Source organism: Triticum aestivum, chromosome 4B (genome assembly GCF_018294505.1).
Source record: "Triticum aestivum cultivar Chinese Spring chromosome 4B, IWGSC CS RefSeq v2.1, whole genome shotgun sequence".
Lineage (NCBI taxonomy): Eukaryota > Viridiplantae > Streptophyta > Magnoliopsida > Poales > Poaceae > Triticum > Triticum aestivum.
Genome location: NC_057804.1, coordinates 648781281 through 648794588, shown reverse-complemented (window position 1 = coordinate 648794588; position 13308 = coordinate 648781281). Strand labels below are relative to the sequence as shown.

At 52.8% G+C, this 13308-nt stretch overlaps 1 pseudogene; it reads left to right on the top strand.

The window, feature by feature from the left end:
- Positions 1–1834: 1834 nt before the first annotated feature.
- LOC123093845 (probable LRR receptor-like serine/threonine-protein kinase At3g47570) lies at positions 1835–5620 on the top strand (annotated as a pseudogene).
- The last annotated feature ends 7688 nt before the right edge of the window (positions 5621–13308 follow it).

The following is a 13308-nucleotide window of genomic DNA, read 5'->3' as shown; positions in this document are numbered from 1 at the left end:
CAATTTATCTAATAAAATATGAGCTACACCTAACAAAAAAATTATATAACTGAGAACGGCATTCCTATGCTTCAAATAGTGACTTAAAATGTCTTATAAAAGTTTTCAGGGGAGTATATTTTTTCTCTATTAACTCCAATGTATTTTTTTTAAGATGCAATAGGAAAATTACGCTGCGTGACATGCATCATATTCCCGTGTTTTCTTCCTACGCCCGCCATTTTTATTTACTCCGCATATTAGGTTTGTCTAAATTCAAACTTTATATACTTTCAACAAGTTTGTGGAAAAATATATTAACATATATACCTTCAAATATATATATCACTGAACCTAAAAAAAATATCATTGGATTAATCATTAGATATATTCTCACATCACATAAATATGTTACTTTCGACTTGGTCAAATTTGATAAAGTTTGGCTTCAGTCAAAGCCAATACGTGGAGTTAATAAAAACGGAGGGAGTAATTTTTTTGATCGAACGATTCGGTAATGAAGTTGTTTACACGGAAGTTGGTTGCGTACGCTCGAGATCTAGCTCGAGTCTTCTTCCCAGACTCAGCATCAATGCATGGCGTGCACGTACGCGCATTTCATCGGCGATCGAAATTACGCGGTCATCATACCGGAGTACTCCAGCTATAGCTAGCTAGCTAGCTTGTATTGGCGCGCGCACTCGAGCCGTCAGTGGGCAGCGGACAGCGGTACTGTACTGGTCACCAGTACGCAGGCCCGCGCAATGTGCATTGTGCATGGCTTCCTTTCTGTTTCTGTTTTTTCTATCGAAAGAAGTGGTAATATGATTCCAGCTTTGAATCCACTCATCAATCATTCGAGAATTCCAAAACACCGTACTCTCTCGTACGTCTCCACTCAACGACCACGATCGATCGAGGCATGCGGCATGCATGCGTGCATGCAAGAATGATTTGCTCCGCCCACCACGGCAAAGACAGTTTTGATTGATCAATGCCACGGCAAATTCAGGTGGAGGTGAGTGCGGGTTGATTAAAGGAAACGGCAGGGGGTTTTGTGCAAAAGTGTGTGCGCTGACCGGTCCAGCCAGCTGGCTGCCAATTGTCGAGTTTTCATTGGTCGGGGACTAAATCATCACATGAGGGGCAAGTTGGGGTATGGAGGAGTCAAGTTTTGCAAGTTTGGGACTAAATCGTCACATTCTGTGCAAGTTAGGGTACCTGGGGTGCTATTACCTCATTCTGAATGGGAAACCCACCTTTTAGTAGTCAACCGCGCCTACCAATTCTTATTTCCAAACAGTTATGGAGACTGACAACACCCGATGTAGAGATTGATTTCATTCCTGTAAACATCCAAATCGACACAAAGGAAATATATGATGGTCTTTAAATGATTGAGTTGGACACACACGGAAGATTTAGAAGTGCTGTAAATGCATAGGTATTTTTGCAAGGGATGCAGCAGATCATGGAAGGCTGTTCTGTATCTTCCTTGGCCCTGTCAGCCATTTCCTGCTATTTCTTTTCCCAGTGAGATGCGATGATCCTTTTTTGAGGGATTAATGTCATGATGCTTCGGAAAAGAATTGCCAATTCAGCAACGAGATCACCACAATTATATATCATATCCTCCCAAAGAAAGAAAGTTGGACCAGCAACTTGATGGGCCCTTCCCAGTCGACATCAGTACCGTCAGTTTCAACGTACGTAGCCAGCAATTTGCAGCAACGTAGCCAATAATTTGCAGCAATTATTGAGTCACGGTCTTCCTTTTCTGACCAACTTTTGCAATAGGGTACTAAAGACTATTGTGATCATTCCTCACCTTGAGACACACCATGTAAGAGCTCTATAAGTAAACCAGCATTCTCTACCACTCTCCACAAATTCCAAGCTCTTAAACAGTGCGAGCAGCCACCACTGTCCATGGCCATGGCACTTCCCCTCATGATACTCACACTCCTCTTCTTGCTTCCAGTGACCATGCTAGCTGATCCTTTCCTCCATAGAAATAATGGCACTGACCTAGCTGCGCTTCTAGCCTTCAAAGCAGAGTGCTCCGATCCTCTTGGTATTCTTGGTAGGAACTGGACCACTGGTACATCATTCTGCCACTGGGTTGGTGTCTCTTGCAGCCGTCGTCTGCGGCGCGTTACCGCTCTTGTGCTGCCAGGCATACCGCTCCAAGGAGCGGTCTCCTCATATCTTGGTAACCTCTCTTTTCTCCATGTCCTAAACCTCACCAACACAAATCTCACAGGCATCATCCCTCCTGATATAGGTAAATCGAGTCGTCTCGTTGTACTTGATCTTAGCCTTAACGGATTATCAGGCATTATCCCTCATACCATAGGAAATCTCACAAAGCTAAAAGTCCTTGTTCTAAGCCAAAATGATCTCTCTGGGACAATACCATATGATCTGCAAAACTTGAATAATCTTAGGAATATTGATCTCGGGACAAACCAGTTAAGTGGTCTGATACCACAACAGTTATTCAACAACACACCTCAGTTAATTGATCTGAATTTTGGAAACAACAGTCTTTCAGGGCCAATACCACCCGGTATTGCCTCCTGTGCCATGCTTGAAACCCTTTTGTTGCAACGGAATCAGCTATCCGGTCCAGTACCTCCAACCATATTCAACATGTCTAAACTACAACTTCTGATCCTCGCCAGTAATAGCTACTTAACAGGATCCATCCCTAGCAACAAAAGCTTTAATCTGCCCATGTTGCTCAAGTTCGGTATGGGTGGCAACAACTTTCAAGGCCGTATTCCATTAGGACTCGCATCATGTAGATATCTTGAAGTAGTTTCCCTGTCCGTAAACTCTTTTGCGGACTTTGTCCCAGCATGGTTTGCTAAACTGTCACAGCTCACTTGGATTAATTTAGGTGGAAATGGCCTGGTTGGTTCAATTCCGGGTGAGCTCAGTAATCTCACTCTGCTAAATGTGTTTGATCTCTCATATTGCAATCTAAGTGGAAGGATCCCAGATGAATTAGGGGAAATAAGTCACCTCACGCATTTACATTTGTCATATAATGACTTAACAGGTTCATTTCCTGCTTTTGTTGGTAACCTATCTCAACTGTCTTTGCTGGCACTAGAGTCGAACTATTTAACTGGATTAGTCCCGGTAACCATTGGGAACCTCAGAACCCTTAATTTTCTGGATATTGAAAGCAATCAGTTCAAAGGGACCCTTGATTTCTTGTCCACTCTCTCCAACTATAGACAACTCTTACTTACATTGGAATGTGTTCTTTCACTGGGAGCATTCCTACTTACATTGGAAACCTCTCTACAAAATTATATTACTTTTTTGCAGACGCCAACCATTTTACTGGCATAATCCCAGCAACAATATCAAATCTTAGTAGACTTAGTGTATTATCCTTTGCTGGCAACCAATTGAGTTCCACGAATCTGGATTCTGTTACATTATTAGAGAATCTTGAGGAACTAGACCTAAGTGGGAATAACATGTTTGGCCCAATCCCAACTCATATTGGCGCCCTAACAAGATTGCACGAATTAGGCCTGCGAAACAATCATTTTTCTGGTGTCATACCAAGTGGTGTTGGTAACCTAAGTATGCTAGAGCGTATCACGCTTGCAAATAACCAGCTGTCGTCAACTATACCTGAAAGCTTATTCCATCTTATTCACCTTCGGGAATTAAATCTGTCTCACAACTTCCTTGCTGGCTCATTGCCCACTCATTTCAGTTCCATGGAAGCAATGGACATACTAGATATATCTTCCAACAACTTGGTTAATTGGTAACCTCCCGACTTCATTTGCACAACGCGGACTGCTAAGCTACCTTGATCTATCACACAACATGTTGCAAGGTTCGATCCCAGCCTCTTTCAAAGGGTTACTCAACCTAAAAGTATTGTGCCTATCCTGTAACAACCTTTCTGGCACTATTCCAAAGTATTTGGCCAACTTTACTTCTCTGACTAGCTTGAACCTTTCTTTTAATAAGTTCCAAGGGGAGATACCAGATGGAGGTATTTTCTCAAAAAACATCAGCTCTCAATCTTTGATGGGAAATGCTGGGTTGTGTGGTGCCCCACGTCTAGGAGTTTTGCCATGGCAAGTTGATTCACACCCATCCAACAAACACTCGCTAAGATTTTTGCTTCCAGTTCTCATGATAACACTGGGGGCTATAGCAATTCTCCTATACCTAATGAACAGAAAGAAAAATAGGAAGCAACCAGATGTTTCGACTTCTATTGACATGGCTGACGTGATCAGCCGTAGGTTAATATCCTACCATGATATTGCTGAAGCCACTGATAATTTCAACGACGACAACATACTTGGAGCTGGAACTTTTGGTAAAGTTTACAAGGGCCAACTGGATGATGGTTCGGTTGTTGCAATTAAAGTGATCAACATGCAAGTCGAGCAGGCCGTGAGGAGCTTTGATGCTGAATGTCAAGTGCTACGAATGGCTCGCCATCACAACTTGATACGGATATTGAATACTTGTTCCAACCTAGATTTCAGAGCACTGTTGCTTCAGTACATGGCCAATGGTAGCTTGGACGCACACTTGCACACTGAAAATTGGGAGCCGCTAGGATTCATCAAGAGATTGGACATTATGCTTGGTGTGTCGGAGGCGATGGAGTACCTACATCATCATCACTATCAAGTTGTTTTACACTGTGACCTGAAGCCTAGCAATGTGCTCTTCGATACGGACATGACGGTGCATGTTGCTGACTTTGGCATTGCAAAGTTACTTTTGGGCGATGATAACTCCATGGTATCAGCGAGTATGCCAGGGACGATTGGTTACATGGCCCCAGGTATGTGTACTTGCTACCATCATGCTTGAGCAAATTATTTTGCAAGGCATCAGCTATTTCTTTGGTTACTGAACTCTCTTCAAAAAATCTTGAGCAGAGCTTGCATTCATGGGAAGGCATCACGGAAGAGCGATGTGTTCAGCTTTGGGATCATGTTTCTCGAAGTCTTCACCGGGAAGAGGCCCACAAATCCCATCTTCATCGGAGAATCCAGTCTTAGGCAGTGGGTTTCACAAGCATTTCCGGCGAGGCTCATCAATGTTGTTGACGAGAAGCTGCTCAAGGTGAAGAGATAAGTAGGTGCGAACCAGGTGGCTTTCATCACCAAAGCAATACTACTGAATTGGCATCATCCTCCACTGCCTCGAACGTCGACTTTCTCGTGTCAACATTTGAGTTGGGTCTGGAGTGTTCAAGCGATTCTCCTGACCAGAGGATGAGCATGAGCGACGTGGTCGCGAGGCTGAAGAACATCAAGAAGGGTTACTCTGCTTCCATGGCAACAATTCAAGGCGCGCATAATCGTTGATCCATACGAGAATGCATGTATCTGTACATCTGCCTTTTTTCCATAGTAAATCAAGCATGGCGCTAGGGCTGCTACAATGAGAGTTATATATAATATGATGGTTTTCCATAGCAAGCTAGCAGAGTTGTAATATGATGGTTTTCCACACCCACGGTGTCATCATCTATGCCAGTGATTGGTAGTAGTAACTGATCCTTGGGCTAAAGCATCATGTTCTTGAATGTATTATATGTGTTTCTGCATGATATGTTCATATATATCGCTGAACTTATTTTTGTTTGGAGCCGATTCCTACAATGGAAGTCCCAACAGCTAGCATGGAAGCGTTACCAGTTTTACGCTTCAGCTGCATCTGTTTTCTGATGTGCGCATGGTAGCATGATTTCTATTATATTTCAGTTAGAGTCGCAACGGTTGAGTTCATAAGTCTCCATTGCATGATGAATGGCTTATGCTATGGTTGCTGAGTGGAAAACAGATTGTTATGTTGGTCTCGAGATTAATAGTTAGTCAAAAATATTGTAGCTCAAATGATGGCTAATGGTTTCGCCAAACCTGCTTATTCTATTCGGAGCTCAGTTAACTGTTGTAACATAGTTACTCTTTCTATTGGCTGAATTGAGCAGATTTGCTGTTCATGATGGGAAATGTCAGGACAGTTTTTCATTTCCCCGGGCATTTTCTTCCAGAGATACCGTTTTTCTTTAGGATCCAATCTCCCAGCTTTTGCTGACGCATGTTTCTGAATGTGTTTTTTATTTTTTGAAACAACGAGCCTTCTCGTCGATTTCTGTACTGTTAAAGAAACCACCAATTTTTCAGACATAACAGCAGAACAAAGATAAAGTGATTACATACCCAAAAAGGCTTTACGCCCCGCTTTATATTATAAAGCCAACCGCACAACAAGCATCCAACAAGGTCCAACACAGACACACACACACAAACACACGGAAGTCCACAAGAGCACGAAAGTCGGAAGGGTCAATGCTGAGGGCACAACAAAACAAGCCCTAAACACAAAATACACACACCACAGAGCCGCCAGGAGAACTAGTCAGGCTCAGGGGGTGGAGGCGGCATCGGGGGAGCCACGCGGAGCGCCATCGAGCGGAGATCGGAGAGGAGGGTGGTGATGACGTCCCGGTCCTGGGGGCGGCTAAGCGGCCGCCAAAGCTGCAGGTAACCACACAATTTAAAGATAGCGTCAGTCGCACGTCAGAGGGGGACCTTCTGAATAACGAGCTTATTGTGAATGTTCCAAAGCGTCCAGGCAAGAACCCCAACGCACAACCATCTAATATGGCGGTAGCGAGAGGGGGATGCGTTGAGCTCCGTCAGCAGGTCGGGAAAGTTGGTATTACACCACTGTCTGCCAACCGTTTCGTGGAAGCAGGCACAAAGGAACTGGGCCGAGTGGCACGAGAAAAAGATGTGGTTAGCATCCTCTACCGTGCCACAGATGGGGCACATCCCATCGCCCGGGCCATTACGCTTGAGGACTTCAACCCCAGAAGGGAGGCGTCCACGGATCCATTGCCACAGGAAATCCTGATCTTCAGTGGTAGGCGGATGTCCCAGATTAGGCTAAAGGGTTCGGGGGCCGCCGATGGCACAATTGCACCGTACAGGGACTTCGTGGAGAAACGGCCAGAGGGCTCAAGGCGCCAGGAGACAGCATCCTGATCCTCCTCAACATTCATCGGCATAAGGGCGATGTCTTGGAGGAGGGAGTCCCAAGCGGCCACCTCAAGGGGGCCAAAAGGTCGCCGGAAGGCGACACACCCTAAGTCAATAAGGGCCGTCTCGACAGAGACCCGAGGGTCAGCCGCGATGGCAAATAATTCCGGGAATCGCGCCGCCAAGGGGGAGTCCCCTAGCCAACGATCGAACCAGAACAAGGTCGAGGCTCCGGAGCCAACCGTGATGGAAGTGCCGATGCGCAGTACGGGCAGAAGCTGGATCACGGATTGCCAGAACTGGGATCCACCCGTACGTTGGCAAAAGGCAAGAGGTTGGCCACGGAGGTATTTATTACGGATGATGGTGAGCCAAAGGCCTCCCTCCCCATCGGCAATACGCCACAACCAACGGGGCAGGAGGGCAATGTCCATGCGCCTGGATGACAGGATCCCAAGGCCGCCCTGGTCTTTGGGTTTGCAGATGTCGGGCCAGCTCACCATGTGGTACTTCTGCTTGCCGCCCTCACCAGCCCAAAAGAACCCCGACTGGTATTTGGCCACCTCCTGATGAAGGGTCTCATGAGGGCGTAGAAGCTCATGAGAAACCAGAGAAGGCTAGCAAGCAAGGAATTGATTAGGATCACCCTGGCAGCTTTCGACAGCCAGCGCCCCCTCCAGGGTTCAACCCTGTGCTGCATCCTAGTCACCGTCGTGCGGAGATCCACGATGGTGAGCCTGGAGTCACTAATGGGCACCCCCGAGTAAGTCGTGGGGAAGGAGCCTAGGCGGCAGTTCAGCCGGTCCGCAATGGACAAAGCTTCGTCGGGGGTGTAGCCAAGGACCATCACTTCGCTCTTGTCGAAGTTGATGGTGAGCCCCGACATCTGTTGGAAGCACAGGAGGAGGAACTTCAGGTTGGCGATGTCGGACGCGGAGCCCTCCACCATGACTATGGTGTCGTCTGCATATTGGAGGAGGGAAACCCCTCCTCCGTCCACAAGGAGGGGGACAACGCCCAGGATATGGCCGCTCGCTTTGGCCTTATCAAGGATGACCGCGAGGGCATCAACAACCATGTTAAAGAGGAACGGGGAGAACGGGTCACCCTGGCGCACCCCACATAGGGTGGGGAAGTAGGGGCTATCTCGCCGTTGATGTTGACAGCCGTCCGACCGCAGGTGACGAGTTGCATAAAGCGGGTCACCCAGCGGTCGTTGAAGCCCTTTCGAAGCAAAACTTCCCAAATGAAGGGCCAGTGGACAGTGTCGTATGCCTTGTGAAAGTCGAGCTTAAGGAACACCGCGCGGTGGTTTTTGGACCAGACTACATGCAGGACTTCGTGGAAGACCAACATCCCATCCAAAATATACCGGCCTTGTATGAAGGTGGATTGGTTGGAGTGGGTGACAGACTCCGCGAGAAGGGTCACCCTATTGGCGTACCCTTTAGCCAGGATCCTGAAGATCACGTTAATCACCGTGATCGGGCGGAACTGGCGAATATCCGAGGCCCAAGGAACCTTAGGGATGAGGGTAATGATCCCGTAGTTCAGGCGCCCAAGGTCCATTGTCCCAGAGAAGAACTCGTCGAAGAGGGCCATGATCTCTGGTTTGATGGTTTGCCAGAATGTTTTGAAAAACGAGACTGGCAATCCATCCGGGCCCGGAGCCGAGGAGGGGTTCATTCCTTTGATCGCCGCAAGGACCTCCTCCTCCGAGAAGGGCGCCACCAATGTGGCGTTGGCCTCGGCAGAGACAAGTTGGGCCCCTGACCAGGTATCGGGGGCTAGCGCGGCCCCACCCCGAGGGGTGGGGGTGAAAAGGGCTTTATAAAAGCCGTCTACGTGGGCTCGGATGTCCGAGGGGCGAACAAGCTGAGTATCGCCTTCCCATAGGGAGTGGATGGAATTGCGATGGCGCCGGCCATTGGCGATCGCCTGGAAGTAGGCCGTGTTGGCGTCACCCTGGAGCACCCACCGTTGGGTGCCGTGCAGCTGCCAATAGGCCTCCTCGTAAGCGTAGATGACCGAGAGCTGGTCCTCGAGGTCATATCTCAGCATCCATTCCTCTGGGGAGATCCCTGACGAGTCAGCACGGGCTTCCAGGACTTGGATGGCGCTCAAGAGGGCCTTCTTGTGATCACGAATATCACGTCCGAGGTTCGCGCCCCATCCCTTCATAAATTGGCGGGCCAGCTTGGCGCCAAATTGCCAAGAGTCCACCGCGGACATGGCTCAGTGAGGAGCATCGCGAGCGGCGGTCCACTTAGCCGCAACGGCCTCGCGAAAACCGGCCTGGTTGAGCCAAAAGAGCTCAAACTGGAACCAAAGGGGGATGGGAGGGGCATTCATCAGAAGAGGAGAGGAGGAGAGGGACATGGTCTGAGCCGATCCGGGTGATAGCCTGCACCGAGGCCAGGGGCATCTGAGTTCCCATTCCGGAGAGACTAAGACGCGGTCCAGAACGGATTGCGTCGGGTTAGCCTGGCGGTTAGTCCAGGTGAACCAGGCCCCCGTTCGCTCGAGCTCACAGAGGCCAAGCTCCGCGATGCAGTTGTTAAACCTCTGCATCCGGGGGCGATTAACCCAGTCATTATTCTTCTCATCCGGGGAGCGGATGAGGTTAAAATCACCTCCCACGACCACTGGGAGGGAGGACGCAGAGATCTTCTACTGCAGCTCGGCGAGGAAGGCCGGGGAGCGGCTGTGGTCCACCGGTCCGTACACGATGATGACCTCCCATTTAAAGTTGAGCGCACGCTCGAAGATCTCCATACTAACGACGAACTCGCCCCGATCAATGCCTCCCACCTCAAAGGTGGCATCCTTAACACCTAGGAGGATGCCACCCGAGTGGCCATTGTTCCCACTAGAAGGGAGCCAATGCCAGGCAAACAGGTGGGAGCTAAGGCTGTCGAGCTCGGGAAGACAGAACTCTGTGCGCATGGTTTCTTGGATGGCAACGGTGTCGATGTGCTCGTCTCGGATGTACTCAACTAGCTGGTGGTTGCAGCCGTCATGGCCGAAGCCGCGGATGTTCCAGAAGAGGGCGCGCATCTAAACCGCCATTGAGGGGCTGCTTGACCCCAGGACGGTGGAAGCACTGAGGGATCTAAGAACGGCAGTGCGGGAGCGAGTGCGACCATGAATTTCCTCGGCAGGTGTCCCAGAGGGCTGGCGTGTCGGAGTGCGGAGGAGACGGGCCCGGGTCTCGGCGAGTTTTCCATCGAGAATCTCGCGAGCCTGGATTGCCGCAATCTGCTCCAAGGGGGGACCAACCCCCCCCCCCCTGAAAACTACCGATGAGTCCAGGGCCACCTTGGCAAGGTGGCCGAGTGGGATAGCTTCGAGCGCAGAAAAAGAGCAGCTGGAAGAACTGGAGGGGATGGCGTTCGCACCTATCTCGAGGTTCCGGGACGCAGCCCAAATCTCAGATCCCTATGAGATGGACGGCGCCGGGAAGCCGGCCGGGCGGTCCGCGTCGAGCCGGGCGCTGCGGCGGGAGGCTGTCACTGGGGTCGACGAGGTCCGAGCCCGCGGACGTAGGACACCGACCGAGGCGGGTGGGAGGCGACGGGGGTGACAACCTCGGAGGCCACCAGCAGCAGGCGAGTCGGGGACGCAGACGCTGGAGGCACCAGCCGGGCCACAGACTCCGCCTAGGGAGAGGGCGGGTCCGGGGCCGGCGCGTCGACGGCCGGGGCAGGGGAAGGAGCCCCGGGGGAGGCGGGAGGCGGTGGCACGTCCACGCCAGGGGGCGTCCATCGGGAGGGACCCGAGGGGTGGAGGCGCCGACGTCGGTGAGGCCGGAAGAGATGCCATCGTCGGGGACGGGGGGGGGAGCATGGCCACCACGGGAGGGGTGCAGGGCGAGCGCGGCGAAGATGCCGGAAGGACGAGGAGGCTGACGCTGGAGATGTCGCTGAGCTCGGCCGAAGAGGAGGGAGAGGAGACATGCGAAGCGGGGGCGGCCTCGGTGGAGGGGGCCAACCCACGCGACCGACCCGCACCCCCACGCCCCAGAGGAGAGGAGGGTCCCGAGAGGGGGAGCGGCTGCGGCCCGAGCGCTCGTCGTCGTCCTCCGGATCCTCGTGGCGGGAGGGTCGCGGACAGCGGTAGTGGGAGTCGTGGTGGTGGTCCGCACCACCCCCACCAAGGTGGCCATTAGTGAGGTGTCGAGGGCAGGCGATATGGTTGGGAGGCTCGGGGTAGATCTTGAGGTCGAACCCCTGGTCGTTGAAGAAGATCCGGACAGTGGCTCGGAGGGTGGATGAGTCAAGGCATTTGACCTTGACACGGACATCCTCCTCCTTGCGGAGAGAGAGCTCGTCCACCACCACCACCTTGCCCAGGAGCTTGGACATGCTACGGATCACCTTCTCAGAGCGGGCGATGTCGGGGAGGCCCGCAATGAGGATCCAAGCAGTATCCAACACGGCCGCCGCCTTAGGGTCCATCAGTGGCTCAGAGATGTTGACGACGAGCTTGTTGAGGGCGAGGGTGATGTCGTCGCTACGGGTGCAGAGGCCCAGGCTGAGGGCGTCGGAGAAGACCACGGTGAAGGAGCTGTCCAAGGTCGGAGTCACCTGCCAGTCCCAGACACGGCGGCAAAGGTGGTTGAGCTCGGCCTCGATCATCTTCGGAGAGGCGACTCCCGCCCCCACAATGGTCACGACTGCTAGGAGTGACGGAGATGGGGGGGGATGTCCTCCACCTCGATGTGGAAGAAGCCGAGACCCTCAATGTCGTGTCCGTGCATCATGAGCTCCTTCGCAACCGGGCGATCCAGGCAGAGAGCCGCGGTATGGCCCAACTCCTTGTAGAGGTAGCACGTCGGCGGGTTGGGGCACTCCACTTGGTAGTGACCGGGGATGCCGCAGTTAAAGCACGGAGGGGGATCATGAGGGCACATGAGGCGGCCACGACCGAAGAGGCGGGAGTCGGAGCCGCGGAGGAGAGTGGGCGGCCGGGGCCCTTTTTCTTTTTCTTTTTGGCGCCTTGGCGGCCCCGAGCCCCCGCACCACCATTGCCGGGGGGCAAGCTCGGCTGGACGCGCGACGGCTAGTAGGGGCAAGGAGGGGCAGCCAGGGCGGCCACGGGGAGGGACCGGGAGGGCGACGAAGATCGGCCGCGACGGCAAGCGGGAGACGGGGAGCGGGGGAGATCATGGCGGGCCTCCCGTGCGGGGGAGCGCCTGTCCGCGGCACGCGCCGGTGAACGCCGGCCGTCCCGAGGGGAGGCACGCCGGCCAGGTGAGCGGCGGTCGTGGTCTGGGGAGCGCCGCTCTGAGCGCGCTGGCGAGCGGCGGGCCTCACGGGCAGGGGAGCGGCGGGAGGAAGGCCGGGAGGTAAGCTGCTGCCGGAGGTCCTCCTCATGGCGCAGCCCGTCTGGGGAGGAACGGGAGGCGTCCCGGCGATCGTCGCGGCCGTGCTTGGGGCGCCCAGCATCGCCCCCCAGTCCCGGACCATGGCGGCAGGGAGTGGAGCGGACGCCGGAGCTGGCGGCGGAGGAGCAGATGAACCCGCAGGGAGGGGAGGGAATCGGTCGGCACTGCGGGAGGGGGGCGCATGGGAGGGACGCGGTTGGACATGGAACCCTAGGGGCGGCCAGATATGCGGCTTGGGTGGGCCCGCAGCCACGGGAGACCGCAGCCCAGGCCCGTCCACAGACGCCGAGGCCCACGCAGGCCGGCCCATGGGAAGGGCCAGCTGCGGGGGGCGGCCCAACAGCGACAGGCGGGGGGAGGCGCCGCGCCGGGCGCGTCGCCCCTGGAGGCGCCAGCTTCGTCGCCCAAGCGCTCCATCCCGAATCCGCCACCGTTGTAGTAGGATGCAAAGAACAGGCCGCCAGGAAAGCCACACAGGGTTAGAGCAGCAAACTAACACTCGCAGCACTATGCACACTGCATGAAGCTGCAGGTAGACACAGCAAAAGGAAAAGAAAAACAGAGGTTTAAACCACTACATCAGATAGTAACTGCAGAGTCATGCAGTTCTGCTTTAGAGATCCCAAGACGTGCAGGCCGGCAGAAGTCGAAGCCTTCCCAGGCCAGGTGAAGAAGATCAGTTTGGTCCTGAGGTGATCCTAGGAATCGTCGTGGCCCGACCGATGTTTCTGGATTTATTGGTGCATCTTTTTTGTCCAAGAGAACGAAATTTTGCCCGACAGATGTTAATATTTGGTAGTTGACATGCTGCCTACATAGCGGAAATATGTACCATAAGATGACACAGCGGTCGAGCCAAGGTTTGGCTCACACATAATATTTCTCTCTAGAATCTTA